Source organism: Oryctolagus cuniculus, chromosome 6 (assembly GCF_051225735.1).
Source record: "Oryctolagus cuniculus isolate XC-2025 breed Fujian yellow rabbit chromosome 6, ASM5122573v1, whole genome shotgun sequence".
NCBI classification, from domain to species: Eukaryota; Metazoa; Chordata; class Mammalia; order Lagomorpha; family Leporidae; genus Oryctolagus; species Oryctolagus cuniculus.
In genome coordinates this window covers 168,172,378-168,191,576 of record NC_142872.1, presented here as the reverse complement: position 1 = coordinate 168,191,576, position 19,199 = coordinate 168,172,378, and positions in this window count along the sequence as shown.

Sequence of the window (19,199 nt, the reverse complement as noted above, 5' to 3'; positions counted from 1 at the left end):
GACGGGACACCCTCGCTTCAGAACCGAGGGCCTGGGCTGCCGGCTCGGAGACCCCACGCCCCCCCCCCACATGGGTGGGTACTTCCCGTACGAGGGGCCCGCGGGGCGTCTGGGCTAAGTGGTGGGACTCGGCGTCACAGCCCCTGTCCTCGTCCCAGTCCCCTCTGGGAAGCAGAGGCCTCCACGTGGCCTGGCGAGTGTGTTGTGAGCTGTGAAACCCAGAGAGCTCTGCGTGGAGGGCCATGCCCGACATGCCCAGGCCTGCCACAGCCTTTGCCGAGGTGCCCGCCTCGAGCCTCGGCCGGCTTCTCCCACTCCGAGTGCGCTCAGAGTCCCCGCTGCTGCCCGCGTGTCAGGCTGGCTTAGCGGGCGGGCGTGTCCTCTGTGAGGCAGGCAGCCCACGCCCGTCAGAATAGACTGAGACGAGACAGGGCCGAAGGGCTGTGTGCTGGCCTCTGTGCCCACATGACCGTGCACCTTTGTCCCCACCCCACCCCGCCCCCGACCAGGTGCATGCAAACCCTGACCTCCTGTCTGTAGGGAAAAGGGACCGTGACCGCATCACCGACAGAGACCTTGTCAGGACGGGAGCGGCTGCAGGCGGAGGCCTTCGTGGCACGCTGGATCCGCTCAGGTCGTGTAGAGAGCTGACCAGTGAGTGGGAAAATGGTGACATCGCCCTGTCCTCTGCGTGTTGGCACTGCTGCTAGGCTGGGCTGCTCCAGCCGAGACGCTGTGCTGTTTGTAGCTTGTGATCCTGGCTATGGTGGGTGGACTCCTCCTCCTAATAGTGATTTTTTTCTTTAAGATTTATTTTATTTATTTGAAAGAGTTACAGAGATGTAGAGACAGAGAGGTCTTCCACCCACTGGTTCACTCCCTGGATGGCTGTAATGGCCGGAGCTGCATCCATCCGAAGCCAGGAACCAGGAGCCTCTTCCGGGTCTCCCAGGTGGGTGCAGGGGCCCAAGGACTTGGGCCATCTTCCACTGCTTTCCCAGGCCACAGCAGGGAGCTGGATTGGAAGTGGGGCAGCCGGGTCTCGAATTGGCACCTGCCCCGGCCCGCGGGGTAATCAACTAGGACACGAAGGAGGGCAGACCTGAATGGAGAGACAAACCAGACACGAGAAGGGAGACCAAGACAGTACTCTGATCAAGGTCTCACTTTATTGGAGAAGGAAGTGGCTTATATAGTACAAGGCAAGAATTGTACAGTGGAGGGTAAGCAGGGGTCATCTCACAACATAGATCAAAGGAATAATTTCACAGGAACCAGCATCAATTTGACAAAGGGAGTTACAGCGAGGTCTTACAGCTACCAGACGTGCTTATCAAGGTACAAGAAAGAGAGCATTGAAGCCAGATGGCCAAGCGCTAACCATATCAGTGAGCTGTACAAATGGAATTTTCTAGTGAATCCTCCTTACAGGAACACAGCTGAAGGTTAGTCTAAACAAAGGCCTATACAGGGAAACCAGCACAGTGGCTCCCAACAGGCGCCCATATGGGATGCCAGCGCTTCAGGCCAGGGCGTTCACCCGCTGCGCCACAGCGCTGGTCCCACCAGCTGCTTTTCTTTTTTAAAGATTTGTTAGTGCAGCCAGGGCTGTGCCACAGTGGGCTAAGCTGCTGCCTGCAACGCCGGCATCCCATAAGAGCGCCAGTCCACATCCTGGCTGCTCCGCTTCTTGTTTTTTATTTTCCTACATTTTATTTATTTATTTTGATTAGGTAATAACATTCACATGATTTAAAATCGAAAAGGAACAAAAGGGCAGGAAGACGAAAACATTCCTCCCTCCCTGTCTCCCGGGTCCCTGCCCCATAGGTAGCTAACAGCCGCTTTCTCACAGATCTTTTTTTTTAACATTTACTTCTAGTTTGTTGTTTATTTTTAGAAAGCTTTTATTTAATAAATATGAATTTCCTAAGTACAACTTTTGGAATATAGCAGTTCTCCCCCCCCCCATGCTGGCCCTCCCACCCCCAAACTGTCCCACCTCCTATTCCCTCTCCCATCCCATTCTTCATTAAAATTCGTTTCTAATTCTCTTTATATACAGAAGATCAACTCTATACTAAGTAAGCATTTCAACAATTTGTACCCACACAGACACACAAAGTACTGTTTGAGCACTAGTTTTGCCGTTAATTCTCATAGTACAACTCATTAAGGAGAGAGGTCCTACATGGGGAGTAAGTGCACAGTGACTCCCATTGTTGATTTAACAATTGACATTCTTATTTATGACATCAGTGATCACCCGAGGCTCTTGTCATGAGCTGCCAAGGCTATGGAAGCCTCTTGAGTCCACAAACTCCATCAGTATTTAGACAAGGCCATAGTCACAGTGGAAGTTCTCTCCTCCCTTCAGAGAAAGGTACCTCCTTCTTTGATGGCCCCTTCTTTCTGCTGGGATCTCACTCACAGAGATCTTTTATGTAGGCCATTTTTGTTTTTGCCGCAGTGTCTTGGCTTTCCATGCCTGAGAAACTCTCATGGGCTTTTTAGCCGGATCCGGATGACTTAAGGGCTGATTCTGAGGCCAGAGTGCTGTTTAGGGTATTTGTCATTCTATGAGTCTGCTGAGTATCTCGCTTCCCATGTTGGATCATTCTTTCCTTTTTAATTATATCAGTTATTATTAGCAGACACTGGTTGTTGCTGTGGATTCGTTCTGAGAGGAGCATGGTGGGGGCGAGAGGCATGGAGTCACCACACAGAACCCAGGAGTCGGGTGAAAGTGGGCCAGAAGCAAACAGCCTGCAGACTCATTTATTTCAGTTGCTACAGCAGCTTAAATAGCCAAGGCAGCCAATCTGGTCATGGGGCGGTCTATGCCCTAACCAATCATACCCTGTTGCCATGCAGTTTCCGAAGCCATCCAGTCACAGCCTGTTGCCAGGCAGGCTCCATTGCCAGTGGCCATCCTGGATACAGCCTTCTCATTCCACCACATTTCCCCCTTTTCATTTATTTTTGAGCAATGGGAGGCATGATTCTTGACCATACCATTGTTGACCCTGTTTCCATGTGGTCTCCGTTCGTGGCTATGCCTGTCTTAGGTTGTCCCCCAGGGGATCTTATCATCATTGACTAACAAGCGCTCAAAATGGGAGACCACAGGAGTGCTTGCTCAGATGGGGATAGGAATGAGGAACGGTGGTAATCAGGAATGGCATGACTGCACACAGGCTGTGGGCCGTTCGAGTGGCTGACCAGAGCTTATTTATATGATCCCTTTGACACTGATTCCCATCTTTATAATCAGTTATGCACTTAAGCTGATCACTTTAACTAGTAAGATGGCATTGGTACCTGCAGTTTTACCCTTAGGGGTAAGTCCGTGGGAATGTGTGCCAAACTGTACATCTCCTCCCTCTCTTATTCCCACTCTTATTTTTTACAGGGATCAATTTTCAATTGGATTTGAACACCTAAGAATAATTCTGTGTTACATAAAGAGTTCAACCAATGGTAATAAGTAGAAAAAATAAATACTAAAACGTATAAAATAGTAAGCTGTTCCTCGACAGTCAGGACAAGGGCTATCAAGTCACTGTTTCTCATAGTGTCAGTTTCACTTCTGCAGGTTTCCTCTCAGGTGCTCAGTTGTCACAGATCAGGGAGAACATGTGATATTTGTCCCTTTGGGACGGGCTTATCTCACTCAGCAGGGTGTTCTCCAGATTCCTCCATTTTGTTGTGAATGACTGGATTTCATTTTTTAACTGCTGTGTAGTATTCTATAGAGTACATGTTCCATAATTTCTTTATCCAGTCTTCTGTTGATTCCATGTCTTAGCTATTGTGGATCGAGCTGCAATAAACATGGAGTGCAGATAGCTCTTTTATTTGCCAATTTAATTTCCTTTGGGTAAATTCCAAGGAGCGGGATGGCTGTGTCATGTGGTAGGGCTATATTCAGGTTTCTGAGGAATCTCTAAACTGTCTCCCATAGTGGCTTTACCAGTCTGCATTCCCACCAACAGTGGATTAGTGTGCCTTTTCCCCACATCCTTGCCAGCACCTGTTGTTAGTTGATTTCTGTATGTGAGCCATTCTAATCGGGGTGAGGTGAAACCTCATTGTGGTTTTGATTTGCATTTCCCTGATGGCTAGTGATCCTGAACATTTTTTCATGTGTCTGTTGGCCGTTTGGATTTCCTTCTTTGAAAAATGTCTGTTTAGGTCCTTGGTCCATATCTTAGGTGGGTTGCTTGCTTTGTTGTTGTGGAGTTTCTTGATCTCTTTGTAGATTCTGGTTATTAATCCTTAATCGGTTTCATAGTTTGCAAATATTTTTTCCCATTCTGTTGGTTGCCTCTTCACTTTCCTGACTGTTTCTTTTGCTGTACAGAAACTTCTCAATTTGATGTAATCCTGGTTGTTAATTTTGACTTTGGCTGCCTGTGCCTCTGGGGTCTTTTCCAGGAATTCTTTGCCTGTGCCTATATCTTGCAGGGTTTCTCCGATGTTCTCTAATAATTTGATGGTGTTGGGTCATAGATTTAGATCTTTAATCCATGTTGAGTGGATTTTTGTGTAAGGTGTAAGGTAGGGGTCTTGCTTCATGCTTCTGCATGCGGAAATCTAGTTTTCCCAGCACCATTTGTTGAATAGACTGTCCTTGCTCCAGGAATTGGTTTTAGATTCTTGATCAAATATAAGTTGGTTGTAGATGTTTGGATTGACTTCTGATGTTTCTATTCTGTTCCATTGGTCTACCTGTCTGTTTTTGTGCCAGTACCAAGCTGTTTTAATTATAACTGCCCTGTAGTATGTCCTGAAATGTGGTATTGTGATACCTTCGGCCTTGTTTTTATTGTATAAGATTGCTTTAGCTGTTCGAGGTTTCCTGTGCCTCCATATGAATTTCAGCATCATTTTTTTCTAGATCTGAGAAGAATGTCTTTAGTAATTTGATTGGTATCACATTGAATCTGTAAATTGCTTTTGTAAGAATGGACATTTTGATGATATTGATTCTTCCAATCCATGAACATGGAAGATTTTTCTCTTTTTTTTTTTTTGTATCCTCTTCTTTTTCTTTCTTTAATGTTTTGCAATTCTCATTGTAGAGATCTTTGACATCCTTGGTTAAGTTTATTCCAAGGTACTTGATTTTTTTGTAGCTATTGTGAATGAGGTTGATCTCAGAAGTTCTTTCTCAGCCATGGCATTGTCTGTATATACAAAGGCTGTTGATTTTTGTGCATTGATTTTATATCCTGCTACTTTACCAAACTCTTCTATGAGTTCCAATAGTCTCTTTTTAATTTTTTAAAGATTTATTTATTTATTTGAAAGTCAGAGTTACACACACACACACACACACACACACAGAGGGAGAGGTCTTGCACCCGCTGGTTCTCTCTCCAGTTGGCCACAATAGCCAGAGCTATGCCAATCCAAAGCCAGGAGCCAGGAGCTTCCTCCAGGTCTCCCACGCGGGTGCATGGGCCCAAGGACTTGGGCCATCTTCTACTGCTTTCCTAGGCCATAGCAGAGAGTTGGATCAGAAGTGGAGCAGCGAGACTCGAACTGGCACCCATATGAGATGCCAGAACTGCAGGTGGCAGCTTTACCCACTATGCCACAGCACCAGCCCCCCAATAGTCTCTTAGTGGAGTTATTTGGACCCCCTATATAAAGAATCATGTATCTGCGAATAGGGATAGTTTGACTTCCTCCTTCCCAATTTGTATCCCTTTGATTTCTTTTTCTTGCCTAGCGGCTCTGTATAAAACTTCCAGGACCATATTGAATAGCAGTGGTGAGAGTGGGCATCCCTGTCTGGTACCAGATCTCTGTGGGAATGCTTCCAACTTGTCCCCATTCAATAGGATGCTGGCCGTGGGTTTTTCATAAACTGCCTTGATTGTGTAAAGGAATGTTTCTTCTATACCCAATTTGCTTAGAATTTTCATCATGAAAGGGTGTTGTATTTTATCAAATGCTTTCTCTGCTTCTATTGAGATAATCATATGGTTTTTCTTCTGCAGTTTGTTAATGTGGTGTATCACATTGATTGATTTGTGAACGTTGAACCATCCCTGCATGCCAGGGATAAATCCCAGTTGGTTTGGGTGGATGATATTTCTGATGTGTTGTTGAATTCTATTGGCCAGATTTTTATTGAGGATTTTTGTGTCTGTGTTTGTTGCTCCCCGTCTTCGTGGAGGAACGACACAGGACCCTGCACTGTTCTTTTGTCTGCTCGGCCCTCCCCGGGTTTGCTGCTGGTTCTTCCCGGGTTGGCTACTGTCCCTTCCACCTCCGTGGAAGGGCGGTTCCCCCTGCCACTTTCCCCACTTCCACGGGGGAGTGGTACACCACCGGCCGGCTCTCTCGGGGGCTGCTCAGGTGCTCCTTCAGATAGATGTTCCCCCTAGATGTTCCTCGTGCATGTTGTCTCTCTCCTCCTTTATAGTCCTCATCCACCAATCCCATCTCTGCTACCCACACGCCGAGTATGCTGCTCTCCTCCAATCAGGAGCAGGTCCTGCTGTTTATTGGTTGAACTGGAGGCAGCTGTGTAGAAGCTGTTTCCCTTCTCAGCACCATATTGTGGGAGAGCAGATGCATAGAATAAGTCTTAATTCCAGTAACTTAGTCTAGTCCGAGTTGCTCGCCACAGATCCCCCTTTTTATTTTTGGCGTTGATATGCGCCTGTCTTCGGTGCCCCGCGGCACACACTCTGCTCTGCTTGCTAGAGTTGCCCACAGGTGCTTACAAGCCCTACCAATCAGGCAAACCGAATCCGGGTCCTCTCTTCGCCATGTTGTGAGGAGGTTTTTAGGCGCTGATGCGTGCCTGTGTTCGGTGCCCTGCAGCACATGCTCTGCTCTGCTAGAACTGCCTGCAGGTGCTTACAAGCCCTACCAACCAGGCAAACCAAATCCAAGCCTTCTCATTGCCGTATTGTGGGGAGACTTATTGATGTTGATTCGTGCCTATCTTCGGTGACCTGCAGCCGCCCACAGGTGCTTATCGTCTTACTAATCAGGTAGACCGAATCCAAGCTCTCTCATTGCTGTGTTGTGGGGAGGCCTTATTTTTCTCTATTTCTCTACCTCCGGGCATTCCTATCTCTCCTATTTTACTTCTATCTGCCAGCATTCCTATTTCTCTCATTTTACTTCTAAACTTCTGTTTCTCTTATCCCTGCGGCTTCCCGGCACCCGCCCCGAGGCTGCTTCTTGGCGCCTCGCCGCCCCGCGGCGGCTTCCCGGCTTTGCGCCGCTTCAGCCCGCGCTTCTCTCATCTGCGCGGCTTCCCGGCACCCGCCCTGCGGCGGGCTCCCGGCTTTGCACAGCTCGGCTTCGCGTGCTCCGCGGTCTCCACGCCCTTCGACCCCGCACCACGGCCTTCGCGCCAGCCCCGCGTTCCCTATCTATTCACGCCCCGTGCTCTCTGCACGCGGCGGCTTCCATGAATCACACAGCGTAGCTCACGTTTCCGCCACCGGCATTCAGTCCAAGTTCCCCGGACTAACCTGGCGAATTCCAACCTGGCGGCCCACGTCTCTGCCTCTGGTTCCAGATTTTCGCCTTTTGCTCCCCGGGCTGACTTGAAGAATTCCAAGCTGGCTTACGTTTCCGCCTCGGCCTGCCCCCGCGGCTTCAATTTCCCTAACATTTTTCTCTACCCGGTATGTTTCCTAACTTTTCTTCCAACAATATTCCTCCCTCATTTCTCCTGGCTTCTCCCCACAGTCTGTATCCAAGTCTGTTTGTTCTAGCTTTTACTTTCGCTTTTGACCTTAGAGATTTCTCCCAGCTTCCCCCCGTAGTCCGTATCTGAGCCTATGCCTAGGCTTTTGATAGCTTCTTCCGGCACCTTTTCCATCCAGCTTTTCCCTAGGCTATTTGCTAGTCTCTCTCTCTGGTATTTTCCCACTTCTTCCCATTTCTTCCCTCCTAAGTTCCCTATCTGAGTCACGGCACCATTATGTCGCTCCCCCTCTTCGTGGAGGAACGACACTAAACCCTGTCTAGGCTTCATATCCGAGTCACGGCACCATTATGTCGCTCCCCGTCTTCATGGAGGAACGACACAGGACCCTGCACTGTTCTTTTGTCTGCTCGGCCCTCCCCGGGTTTGCTGCTGGTTCTTCCCGGGTTGGCTACCGTCCCTTCCACCTCCGTGGAAGGGCGGTTCCCCCTAGCCACTTTCCCCACTTCCACGGGGGAGTGGTACACCGCCGGCCAGCTCTCTCGGGGGCTGCTCAGGTGTTCCTTCAGATAGATGTTCCCCCTAGATGTTCCTCGTGCATGTTGTCTCTCTCCTCCTTTATAGTCCTCATCCACCAATCCCATCTCTGCTACCCACACGCCGAGTACACTGCTCTCCTCCAATCAGGAGCAGGTCCTGCTGTTTATTGGTTGAACTGGAGGCAGCTGTGTAGAAGCTGTTTACTCCTCTCCCAGCGCCATATTGTGGGAGAGCAGATGCATAGAATAAGTCTTAATTCCAGTAACTTAGTCTAGTCCGAGTTGCTCCCCACATGTGTTCATCAGGGAAATTGGCCTGTAATTCTCTTTCTCTGCTGCATCTTTTTCAGGGTTAGGAATTAAGGTGATGCTGGCTTCATAGAAAGAATTTGGGAGGATTTTCTCTCTCTCAATTATTTTGAATAACTTGAGAAGAATTGGAGTTAGTTCTTCCTTAAATGTCTGGTAGAATTCAGCAGTGAATCCACCTGGTCCTGGGCTTTTATTTGTTGGGAAGGCCTTTATTACTGAATCAATTTTCATCTTGGTTATGGGTCTGTTTAGGTTTTCTATGTCTTCCTGGTTCAATTTAGGTAGGTTGTCTGTGTCCAGAATCTATCCATTTCTGATAGATTTCCCAGTTTGCTGGCATACAACTCTTTGTAGTAATTTCTGACGACTCTTTTTATTTCTGTGGTGTCTGTTGTTACATTCCCTTTTTCATCTCTAATTTCATTGATTTGGGTCTTCTCTCTTCTTTTTTTGATTAGTTGGGCCAATGGTGGGTCAATTTTATTTTTTTTTTTCAAAAAACAGCTCTTTGTTTTGCTGATCTTTTGTATTTTTAAATTCAATTTTGTTGATTTCTTCTCTAATTTTAATTATTTCTTTTCTCCTACTAGTTTTGGATTTGGTTTGCTGTAGTTTTTCTAGATCTTTGAGATGCACTGATAGCTCATTTATTTGGTGCCTTTCCAATTTCTTGATGTGGGCACCTATTGCTATAAACTTTCCCCTTAACAATGCTTTTGCTGTATCCCATAAGTTTTGATGTGTTGTATTGTCATCTTTGTTTCCAGAAATGTTTTGATTTCTCCTATGGCCCACTGTTCATTCAGGAGCGTGTTGTTCAGTCTCCGTGTGTTTGCATATATTCTAGAGATTCCTGAGTTGCTGATATTCAGCTTCATTCCATTGTGGTCTGAGAAGATGCATGGTATGATTTTGTTTCTTTTGAATCTGCCAAGACTTGCTTTATGGCCTAGTATGTGGTCAATCCTAGAGAAAGTTCCATGCACTGCTGAGAAGAATGTGTATTCTTCAAGTGTAGGATGGAAAGTTCTGTAGATATTTGTTAGGTTCATTTGGTCTACAGTGTCGATTAACTCTGCTGTTTCCTTGCTGATCTTCTGCCTGGTTGATCTGTCCATTGCTGAAAGTGGAGTACTGAAGTCCCCCAATACTACTGTATTGGAGTCTAAGTCTCCCTTTAGATCCCTTAACATTTCTTTTAAATAGCCAGGTGCCCTGTAGTTAGGTGCATATATGTTTATAATAGTTAGATCTTCCTGTTGAATTGATCCCTTAATCATTATATAGTGCCCTCTTTGTCTCTCTTAACAGTTTTTGTGTTAAAGTCCATTTTGTCTGATATTAAGGCTACACCAGCTCTTTTTTGTTTTCTGCTGGCATGGAATATCTTTTTCCAACCTTTCACTTTCAGTCTGCATGCACCTTTATCAGAGAGATGTGTTTCTTGTAAGCAGCATATAGATGGGTTTTGTTCCTTAATCCATTCAGCCAGTCTGTGTCTTTTAACTAGGGAGTTGAGGCCATTTACATTTAATGTGACTATTGATAAGTAATGACTTTGCCCTGCCATTTTTCCAAGAATATTCCCAATTTATATTTTGAACGTCCTGTGATCTTTTACTGGGAGGTTTTCTTCCTTTCCCTTCTTTCGTATTGATGACCGTGTTTCTGTGTTTCTGTGTGCAACACATCTTTAAACATCTTTGCAGGGCTGGACGAGTGGTGACAAATTCTTCCAATTTCTGTTTGTTATGGAAAGTATTTATTTACCTTCATTCATAAATGAGAGCTTTGCAGGATATAATATTCTGGGATGGCTGTTTTTTCTCTTAGGACTTGGGCTATATCTCGCCATTCCATCCTAGCCTGTGGGGTTTCTGATGAGAAGTCTGCTGTGAGTCTAATTGGAGATCCTCTGAGAGTAATCTGACGTTTCTCTCTTGCACATTTTAGAATCTTTTCTTTACGTTTCATTGTTCTGAGTTTGATTACAACGTGTTGTGGTGAGGATCTCTTTTGGTCATGTTTACTGGGGGTTCTCTGAGCTTCCTGTACTTGGATGTCTCTGTCCTTCTCCAAACCTGGGAAGTTTTCTGCTAGTATCTCACTAAAAAGGCCTTCTAATCCTTTCTCTCTCCCCATGCCTTCAGGAACTCCTAGAACCCAATTTTTTTTTTATAGTTTCCTATAGATTCCCAACAGTGTTTTCTAGTTTCCCAACTAGTTTTCTAGTTTCCTTTTTCTTTGTTTTGACCATATACTTTCCTGCGCTTTGTCTTCTAAGTCCAATATTCTCTCTTCTGCTTTACTGATTCTTTTTTTAAGGCTCTCCACTGCATTTTTATTTCTTCCATTGAATTCTTCATTTCATTTTGATTCCTCTTTAAGATCTCAGTTTCATGGGAGAAGTTTTCTTGCATGTGCTGCTTGGATTTCGGTAGTTTGTGTGTTTGCTTTTGATTACTTCTATGTAATCTTATGATCAATTTTTTGAGTTCATTTTTTGCATTTCTTCTATCTTGTCATCTTCATAATCGAGTATTGAAGTGTTGTGTTCTTTTTGGGGTGTCATGTTGTCTTCCTTGTTCTTGTTTCTTGCATTGCTGCATTTCTTGTTCAGCATTTGTGGAGATAACCATTGGTTTCATCTTCTTTTTTTTTTTTTTTCTGCTGTGGTGACTTTTATCATTGTACTATGACTCTGTAGATAAGTGGAATGTCTACCTTCAGTGAATCTCTAGAGGCTTGTGGTGGGTGTGGCCAGAGAGGTCTGTTCATTTCTCCAGGGTTAAGGGTGTGCGAAAGGTGACACAGCCAGGTTTGATGTGGTAGATCTTTCTCTCTCTCTCTCTCTCTCTCTCTCTATCAGAAGGGAGGTATATTCTGCTCAGCCAAGCTCTCCTCAGTGGAGTCCAGAGCCTGAGTGCTAGCCCCAGGGGGTATAACATTCATCTGCTCTGTCCCAAGGACCACACGAAGGATCTGTGCAGTCCTCACTGTGAGTTCAGATTCCCCAGCACTGTCTCTCACCAGGTAACCAGGAACCCCCAAGCTGTGGTGTCTCCCACGGGACTGCTCAGAGTCCCAGCCACACCCTCAGTTTTTTTCACAGTCCATGTTCAGAAGTGTCGTTCCCCCTCTTCGTGGAGGAACGACACTAAACCCTGCCTAGGCTTCATATCCGAGTCACGGCACCATCACGTCGCTCCCCGTCTTCATGGAGGAACGACACAGGACCCTGCGCTGCTCCCCTGTCTGCCCGGCCCTCCCCGGGTCCGCCGCTGGTTCCTCCCGGGCTGGCCGCTGGTTCTTCCCGGGTTGGCTGCTGGTCCTTCCCGGGCTGGCCACTGACCCCTCCACCTCCGTGGAAGGGCGGCCCCCCCTAGCCACCCTCCCCACCTCCGCGGGGGAGCGGCACACCACCGGCCGGCTCTCTCGGGGGCTGCACAGGTGCTCCTTCAGGTAGATGTTCCCTTTAGATGTTCCTGGTGCATGTTGTCTCTTTCCTCCTTTATAGTCCTCTTCCACCAATCCCAACTCTGCTACCCACACGCCGAGTATGCTGCTCTCCTCCAATCAGGAGCAGGTCCCACAGTCTATTGGCTGAACTGGAGGCAGCTGTGTAGAAGCTGTTTCCTCCTCTCCCAGCGCCATATTGTGGGAGAGCAGATGCCTAGAATAAGTCTTAATTCCAGTAACTTAGTCTAGTCCGAGTTGCTCCCAGTTGCTCCCCACAAGAAGCTACACAGTCACAAGCTCCTATCCCCCTCTTGGTTCTCCCCACCAGAGTCAGGAGTCTCCACTCAGCTGGTTGCCCTGCACAGACATGAGCAGGTGCAGCTGTTACATATGTCCAAAATGGCGCCACTCTATTGACTTGTACGCCTTTGTAAGGTGATCGGAGAGCCGCTCCACTTCTGATCCAGCTCCCTGCTAACGTGCCTGGGAACTTGGTGGAGGATGGCCCAAGAGCCTGGGCCCCTGACCCACGTGGGAGACCTGGAAGATGCTCTGGGCCCTGGCTTTGGCCTGGCTCAATCCTGGCTGTTGGTGGCCATTGGGAGAGTGAACCAGTGGATGGAGGATATCTCTCTCGCTCTGTTTCTCCTCCTCTATGTGTAACTCTTTGGACTAACTAAATAAAAATTTAAAAATTTGTTTGAAAGGCAGGCAGGGCAGGAGACACACACACACACACACACACACACACACACACACACACACAGATCTATCTATCTATCTATCTATCTGCTGGTTCACTCTCCAAATGACCACAACAACCAGTGCTGAGCCAGGCTGAAGCCGGGAGCCAGGAGCTCCATCCACATGGGTGGCAGGGGCCTAAGCACGTGGGCCTTTCCAGGTGCATTAAGAAGAGGCTGGAGCAGCAGGGACTCAAACCTGCGCTCCAGTATGGGATGCTGGTGCCATGGTGGCGTAACCTATGGCACCACAGTGCTGGCCTGTGTCCACTGTTAAGTGTGGCTATTCCAACGTGTTCTTCTGTTTTCTAATCTTGCTTACTGTAGCTTTCTTTTTTTTGAGATTTTTTTTTTGAGAGGTAGAGTTATAGACAGAGAGGTCTTCCATCTGCTGGTTCACTCCCCTGATGGCCGTAAATGTTTGAGCTGCACTGATCGGAAGCCAGGAGCCAGGAGCCCACGCAGGTGCAGGGGCCCAAGCACTTGGCCATCCTCCACTGCCTTCCCAGGCCACAGCAGAGAGCTGGATTGAAAGTGGAGCAGCTGGGACTCAACCCAGTGCCCACATGGGATGCCGGTGCCACCGGCAGAGGCTTAGCCTGCTTTGCCACAGTGCCGGCCGCCCAGTGATGGGTCCTTGAGCTGGGACATGATCCCCTGGGGGAGCGACCCCAGCCAGGGCTCCGTTCATCTCTTGAGCCCCGCGTCCCATCCTCAGAGAGGGAGACTGGGAAGCCGCGTTCCCACCTTGGCCTGAGGGCGCCCTGCAGGGTCGTCCAGACGAGACTCACCGCTGGTTCCTCTTCTCCTGCACCGACAGCCCCTGGGGGAGGGAATTGGCTCCAACAAACACAAGCAAGCGGCTGTGTCTGGAGTGGCCTCCGCCGTGCCTGCCGCCATTTCTCTGGACTCTAGAAGCCCCTCTGCACCGCAGCCTCGGGCCGCCTGGGGGCTTGTGGGTGCAAAGTCTCGGCCCGCCCCAGAGCGGTCTGCACTCGAGGCGAGCTGGCGTCTGAGAAGCACAGCCAGAAGCCGCGCCTGTGCAGGCTGCCCGTCCGCCCTGCCCCCGGGAGCGCTCTGTGCTGCGAGGCGCCCTGAGGTGCCCGCGGCTGGTGCTCTGACCTCGTTGCCCGTGGGAGCCTTTGAGCAGCAGCAAAGTTCTGCCAGCTGCCAGGACTGACAGTGTCCACCCCCTCCAGAGCCAGGGCCTCACCGCCAGCCCACGCGGGGGGCCAGCCCCTCTCACCCTCGCAGGACATTCCTGGTGCCACGTGCCTTGGGCCGGCTTCCAGGAAGCAGAGCTGGCGGCGGTAGCACAGAGGCCTGTGGTCTGTGCCCGGAAACGGGGTGGGAGGCCCAGCCCTAGCCTGACCCCCGGACACTCAGGGACACACCCCGGAGGCCCTCCTCTCCAGAGACCAAGGGTCCAGGCTGATGTCCCCATCAGTCCAGCCCTGGTTGCAGGCTGCTGGGGGCGGGACATCTCGGGGTAAGGCCCTCGGGGGTGGGGCATCTCAGGGTAAGGCCCTCGGGGGCGGGGCGTCTCAAGGTAAGGCCCTCGGGGGCGGGGCGTCTCAGGGTAAGGCCCTCGGGGGCGGGGCGTCTCAGGGTAAGGCCCTCGGGGGCGGGGCGTCTCAGGGTAAGGCCCTCGGGGGCGGGGCGTCTCGGGGGGGGGGGCGTCTCGGGGTAAGGCCGCTCTCAGCATCCCAGGGCGAGCTACCGCAGAAGGGGCAGGGATGGCAGCAGCGGGGACCCCAGCTGGGGCTCCCTCTGCCTCCGCAGCAGCCCCAGCAGGAGAGCAAGGTGGCCCCTGCTGTCGGCCGTTCCCCAGGGAGAACCTGGCAGAGGCCACGCAGGGCACACCTGAGGTCGCAAAGCAGAAAAGGAAATCCTGGATGAGCAATGGACGGGGATTCCCCTGGGAGCCCAAAGCCTTGGGTCTGCACAGGTCCTCGGGCGCAGGCGGCAGGGGCGTGGCCCGCACAGCACGGCCCCTCTGCGGCATCTGGCGCCTCAACAGGCTGTGCCCAGCCTAGAGCCAGGGACTGGCAGATGATGGCGGGGGCAGCTGGGGCTTCTGGCTGGGCCCCGGGGGCGTTTACAACCTGCGCCTTCCCCGGTGCTCCGCGGCGGACAGCCTGGGTTTGATTCCCGGGCCTGCTCCTGCTGCTGTGTGTCCTGGGGTGTCGCGGTGATGGCTCAAGTACCCGGGCGTCTGCACCTGCGGAGACGGGGTGGAATTCCTGGCTTCCAGCCGTGGCCTGGTTCCGCCCCAGCTGTTACAGGCATCTGGGGACTGCCCAGAAGAGGGGGGGTCTTTCCATCTCTCTGCCTCTCAGAAACAAAACAAGTTACCGCAGCCAGGGAGAGAAGCCCAGTTACCCGCCAGAGCCTGGCGTGGCGGCCAGCAGCGGCCTCGCGGCTGTGGCAGGAGCTGGGGCAGCGCTGAGGGGCGCTGGGAAGCGCGGAGCCTGGGGCCCCCACAGACCCAGCGACCAGAGCCTGCATCCTGCCGTATCCCCCGCTGCTCGTCCAAAGAAGATGCAGAGAGGGGGCACGCACACGGGGAGGGGGCTGCTCCCGCCCCAGCCCAAGCACCCCGCTGGGTCACTCAGCAACAGCAGAGGGAGCTGCTGCAGGCCGGCTGGCCTTCTCTAAGGTCACTCACCCACCGTGAGGTCTTGACCCCACCCCTGTCTTTGAAAACATATTTAAAACTTTTTTTTTTTTGATTTACTTGAGAGGCAGAGAGACACAGGTAGGAAGAGAAAGAGAGCTCCTATGTGCTGATTCACTCCTTAAAATCCCGCAAGGGCCAGGGCTGGCCAGGCCGAGGCTGGGAGCCGGGAGCTCCTTCCAGGTCTCCCGCGTGCAGGGGACGGGGACAGTGACTTGAGCCATCACTGCTGCTTGCCAGGGTCTGCACTGGCAGGAAGCTGGAGTCGGAAGCAGAGCCAGGAGTTGAGCCGGGCACTCCGCTGTGGTGTCGGCATCGCACCTGCTGGGCCACCTGCTCTGCTCCCACCTCGTAACAGTGTTGGGGCCGGCGCTGGGGCGTAGCAGTAGAGCCTCCGCCTGCAGTGCCAGCATCCCATGGGCGCCGCTTCGAGTCGGCTGCTCCTCTTCCGATCCAGCTCTCTGCTGTGGCCTGGGAAAGCAGCAGAAGATGGCCCAAGTCCTTGGGTCCCTGCACCCATGGGGGAGACCCGGAGGAAGCTCCTGGCTTCAGACCAGTGCAGCTCCGGCCGTTGTGGCCATCTGGGGAGTGACCCAGTGGATGGAAGACCTCTCTCTCTCTCTCTCTCTCTCTCTCTCTCTCTGCCTCTCTGCCTCTCTGTAACTCTGCATTTTGAATAAATAAATAAGTAAATCTTTTTTAAAAAGTGTTGGATTGGTGAGTAACTTTCAGGGGAATTTTGGCGGGGGCACAACTTCGAGGAGTAGCGACGCAAGCCGTGAGCCGTCGGGGAGGGAGGGAGCGCCACAGCGGGGCCACTTCACACCCACCTGGGTGGCTGCCACGGAGCAACGGCAGCGGCGGGGGAGGCCGTGGAGTCAGGAGCCCTCGCCCGCTGCTGCGGAAAACTGTCCAGGGGCCCTCAAAAGTGAAGCGGGGAGGTGCCCCACGCCCCCAAGCCTGCTCCTAGGTGTCACAGCCAGGAGAACTGAAAACCTGTCCGACAAGAAGACCCCACGAGAGTTTACTGCAGCAAAATCCATACCAGCTGCACGGCAGAGACACGTCAGCATCTGCCACGCCTTCCGCACGGAGGACACGTGGGCGTCCGTCACGGCTTCCGCACGGAGGATGCGGGGGCGTCCGTCACGGCTTCCACACGGAGGATGCGTGGGCGTCCGTCACGGCTTCCACACGGGGGACACGCATCGGCATTTGTCCTGGCGGCCACACGGAGGACACGCCGTTACTCAGCCTGATAGAAAGGAAACCCCGTGGCAGGGAGCGTCCGTCAGACAGACACAGGTGCACTTGTGCGTGCTGCCGCGGCAGGCGGACGGCGGGGCTGGTGGGGCGGGTGCTGCCGAGCGGTGGGGTTTGAGTGCTGCAAGATGGAGACTTCTGGAGACGGCGGTGACGATGGCTGCACCGCGCAGTCAGAGTGCTTGATGCCCAGAGCTGCACACTCAGAAATGGCGGATCCGGGGCCGGTGCTGTGGCCCGTGCGGCCCGTGTCGGTCCGACACCTCCGTCCGTTTCCAGCCCAGCGCCTTGCTGATACACCTGGGAGGCAGCAATGGAGGCCCCAGTGCTTGGGCCCTGCACGTCGTGAGAGACCCGCGTGGAGCTCCTGGCTCCGGCCACGCCTGGCCCAGCCCTGGCTGGTGTGAGCGTTTGCGGCGTGAACCCTCGGGTGGAAAATCTCTCTCTCTCTCTCTCTCTCTCTGGTACCCTGCCTTTCAAGTAGGTGGGAATAAATACATAAAATTCATGGAAAATGCAATTTAAATATGTAACTTTTATTTCTGTTTTACCACAATTAAAAAAAAAACAGCAATAATGTTGAATTTGGAGGTTAAAAAAGATGGAATTGGACTTTTCTAAGAGGGGACCAATTTACCATCCAAGCAAAGTGCATAAGAGAATTTTTTTTAAAGATTTATTTATTTATTTGAAAGGCAGAGATACAGAGAGAGAGAGAGAGAGAGTGAGCGAGAGCGCTCTTCCATCTGCTGATTGGTTCACTCCCCGAATGGCCACAGCAGCCGGGCTGGGCCAGGTCAAGCCAGCAGCCTCTTCAGGGTCTCCCACGTGGGGGCAGGGACCCCAGCACGTGGGCGTCTGCTGCTGCTCTCCCAGGAGCCTCAGCAGGGACTGGAGGTGGAGCAGCGGGACTGGAGCCCGTGCCCACAGGGGACGCCGGCGCTGCAGACGCTGGACGCTGGCAGTGAGGTCGGTGGTCCCGGAGAGGCAGGGCGCCAGCCAGCTGAGCCTCGGGTGGGTGCCCCTGCCTTGGCCCAGCAGACCCCAGGCTGAAAGGACGCGGGCGTGCAGGGAAGCGTGGCAGGAGTCGAGGGCAGAGGCCCGCGCGGGGGGAAGGGGCTGCACGGCGAGGCCCTCAGGACGGAGCTGGGCCCTGCGCAGCAGAGGGCAGGCACCCACCGGGCCTGCAGACGGCTCTGGACCAGGCGCCACCGCGAGGCCCGTGGGCGGGGCAGGCTGCCCACTCCCCCCAGCCAGGATGGACGCCCCGGGTGCACGGAGCTCCGGGCAGAGGCCAGAGGGTCCTGCCTGGCAGAGCTCAAGGGCAAGACGTTGCCGAGGCCGGAGAGGCCCAGGCAGCAGAGTATTAGCACCTAACGAGGAAAACACCGGTGCCTGGCCGAGGGCAAACCGGCGAGGAGGAGGCCATCTGCGGGCAGAGGGAGCTCAGTGCGGGGGCGGCGGCAGCTGCGCGGCGTCACCCGCATCCCGAGGAGCCTGAGGAGGGCCCGAGCCCGCTGTACAGACAGGAACCACCCAAAAGGAACCGAGCTGGGGAGCCACGCCCAGGGGTTCCCCGCCCCGTCGGCACCTGGGTCCCGTGCTGCCGGCGTCCAGTGCCGCTCTCTGGCTGGGAGACCTTGGCCCGGCTGGGAGACCTTGGCCTGGTTGGGAGACCTTGGCCTGGCTCCGCCCGGCTGCGGCAGGCTTTGGGGGGGCCGGACCCGCAGAGGGAAGTGCGTGCTGGCGCTCGCGCGCTCTCTCGCTCTGCCCCCTCCCTGCCTCTCCCGTAAAGTAGAGGAGGGTGAAGAGGACCAGGCTGGGCTTTTAGAAGCCGAGCCTGGGCCTGAGACCACACAGGCGTAGGCGCTGTGGGCGTGGTAACCGCGGGGCAGCCGCTGCGGACGGAAGATCCCTGACCGCAAAGCGGCCGCGGGAGGGGACCGAAAAGGAGAAGTGAAACAACCCCGTGAGGAGGTGGTGGTGCCTGAGTGGGTGTCACGCGTCTGCCCCCGGAGGGGTGGGGCACGGCGTCGCCGGGTGCAAGTGCCGCCCCGTACAGAGGAGCAGAGGCAAAGGTGACCGCGTTCACTGTGGACGCGGGGCAGTGAGGAGTCAGAGACAAAGCCTGCCCATCAGAAGTGCTTGCGGGGGGGGGGGGGCATTTCCTGCCGCGGTCAGGCTCCGCAGGTGCCCACCCTGGGATGCCTTAGGTACGGCCCCTGCCCCCTTGGTCTCCTGGCCTTGGCCCTGCCCATGTGGGCATCTGGGCAGTGGACTAGCGGATGGGACAGCTCTCTGCTCTCTCCCCCGGCCGCTGCTTTTAAATGGAGGAGTGAGGATGAAATACAGAGTTTGCGCCGTCGGAAGCAGAGAGAATGGCTCGGCAACGCACAGGAAGACTGAGGCCGCCGCAGCCATGGCGGCTGGGAGCTGGTCCCACGCAGTGGATGGAGGAGAGTGAGGTGCTGAATGGGTGCGTGTCTGCTTCTTCTGGGTTCTGTAACGCGCTGCAGAGAGCGGAC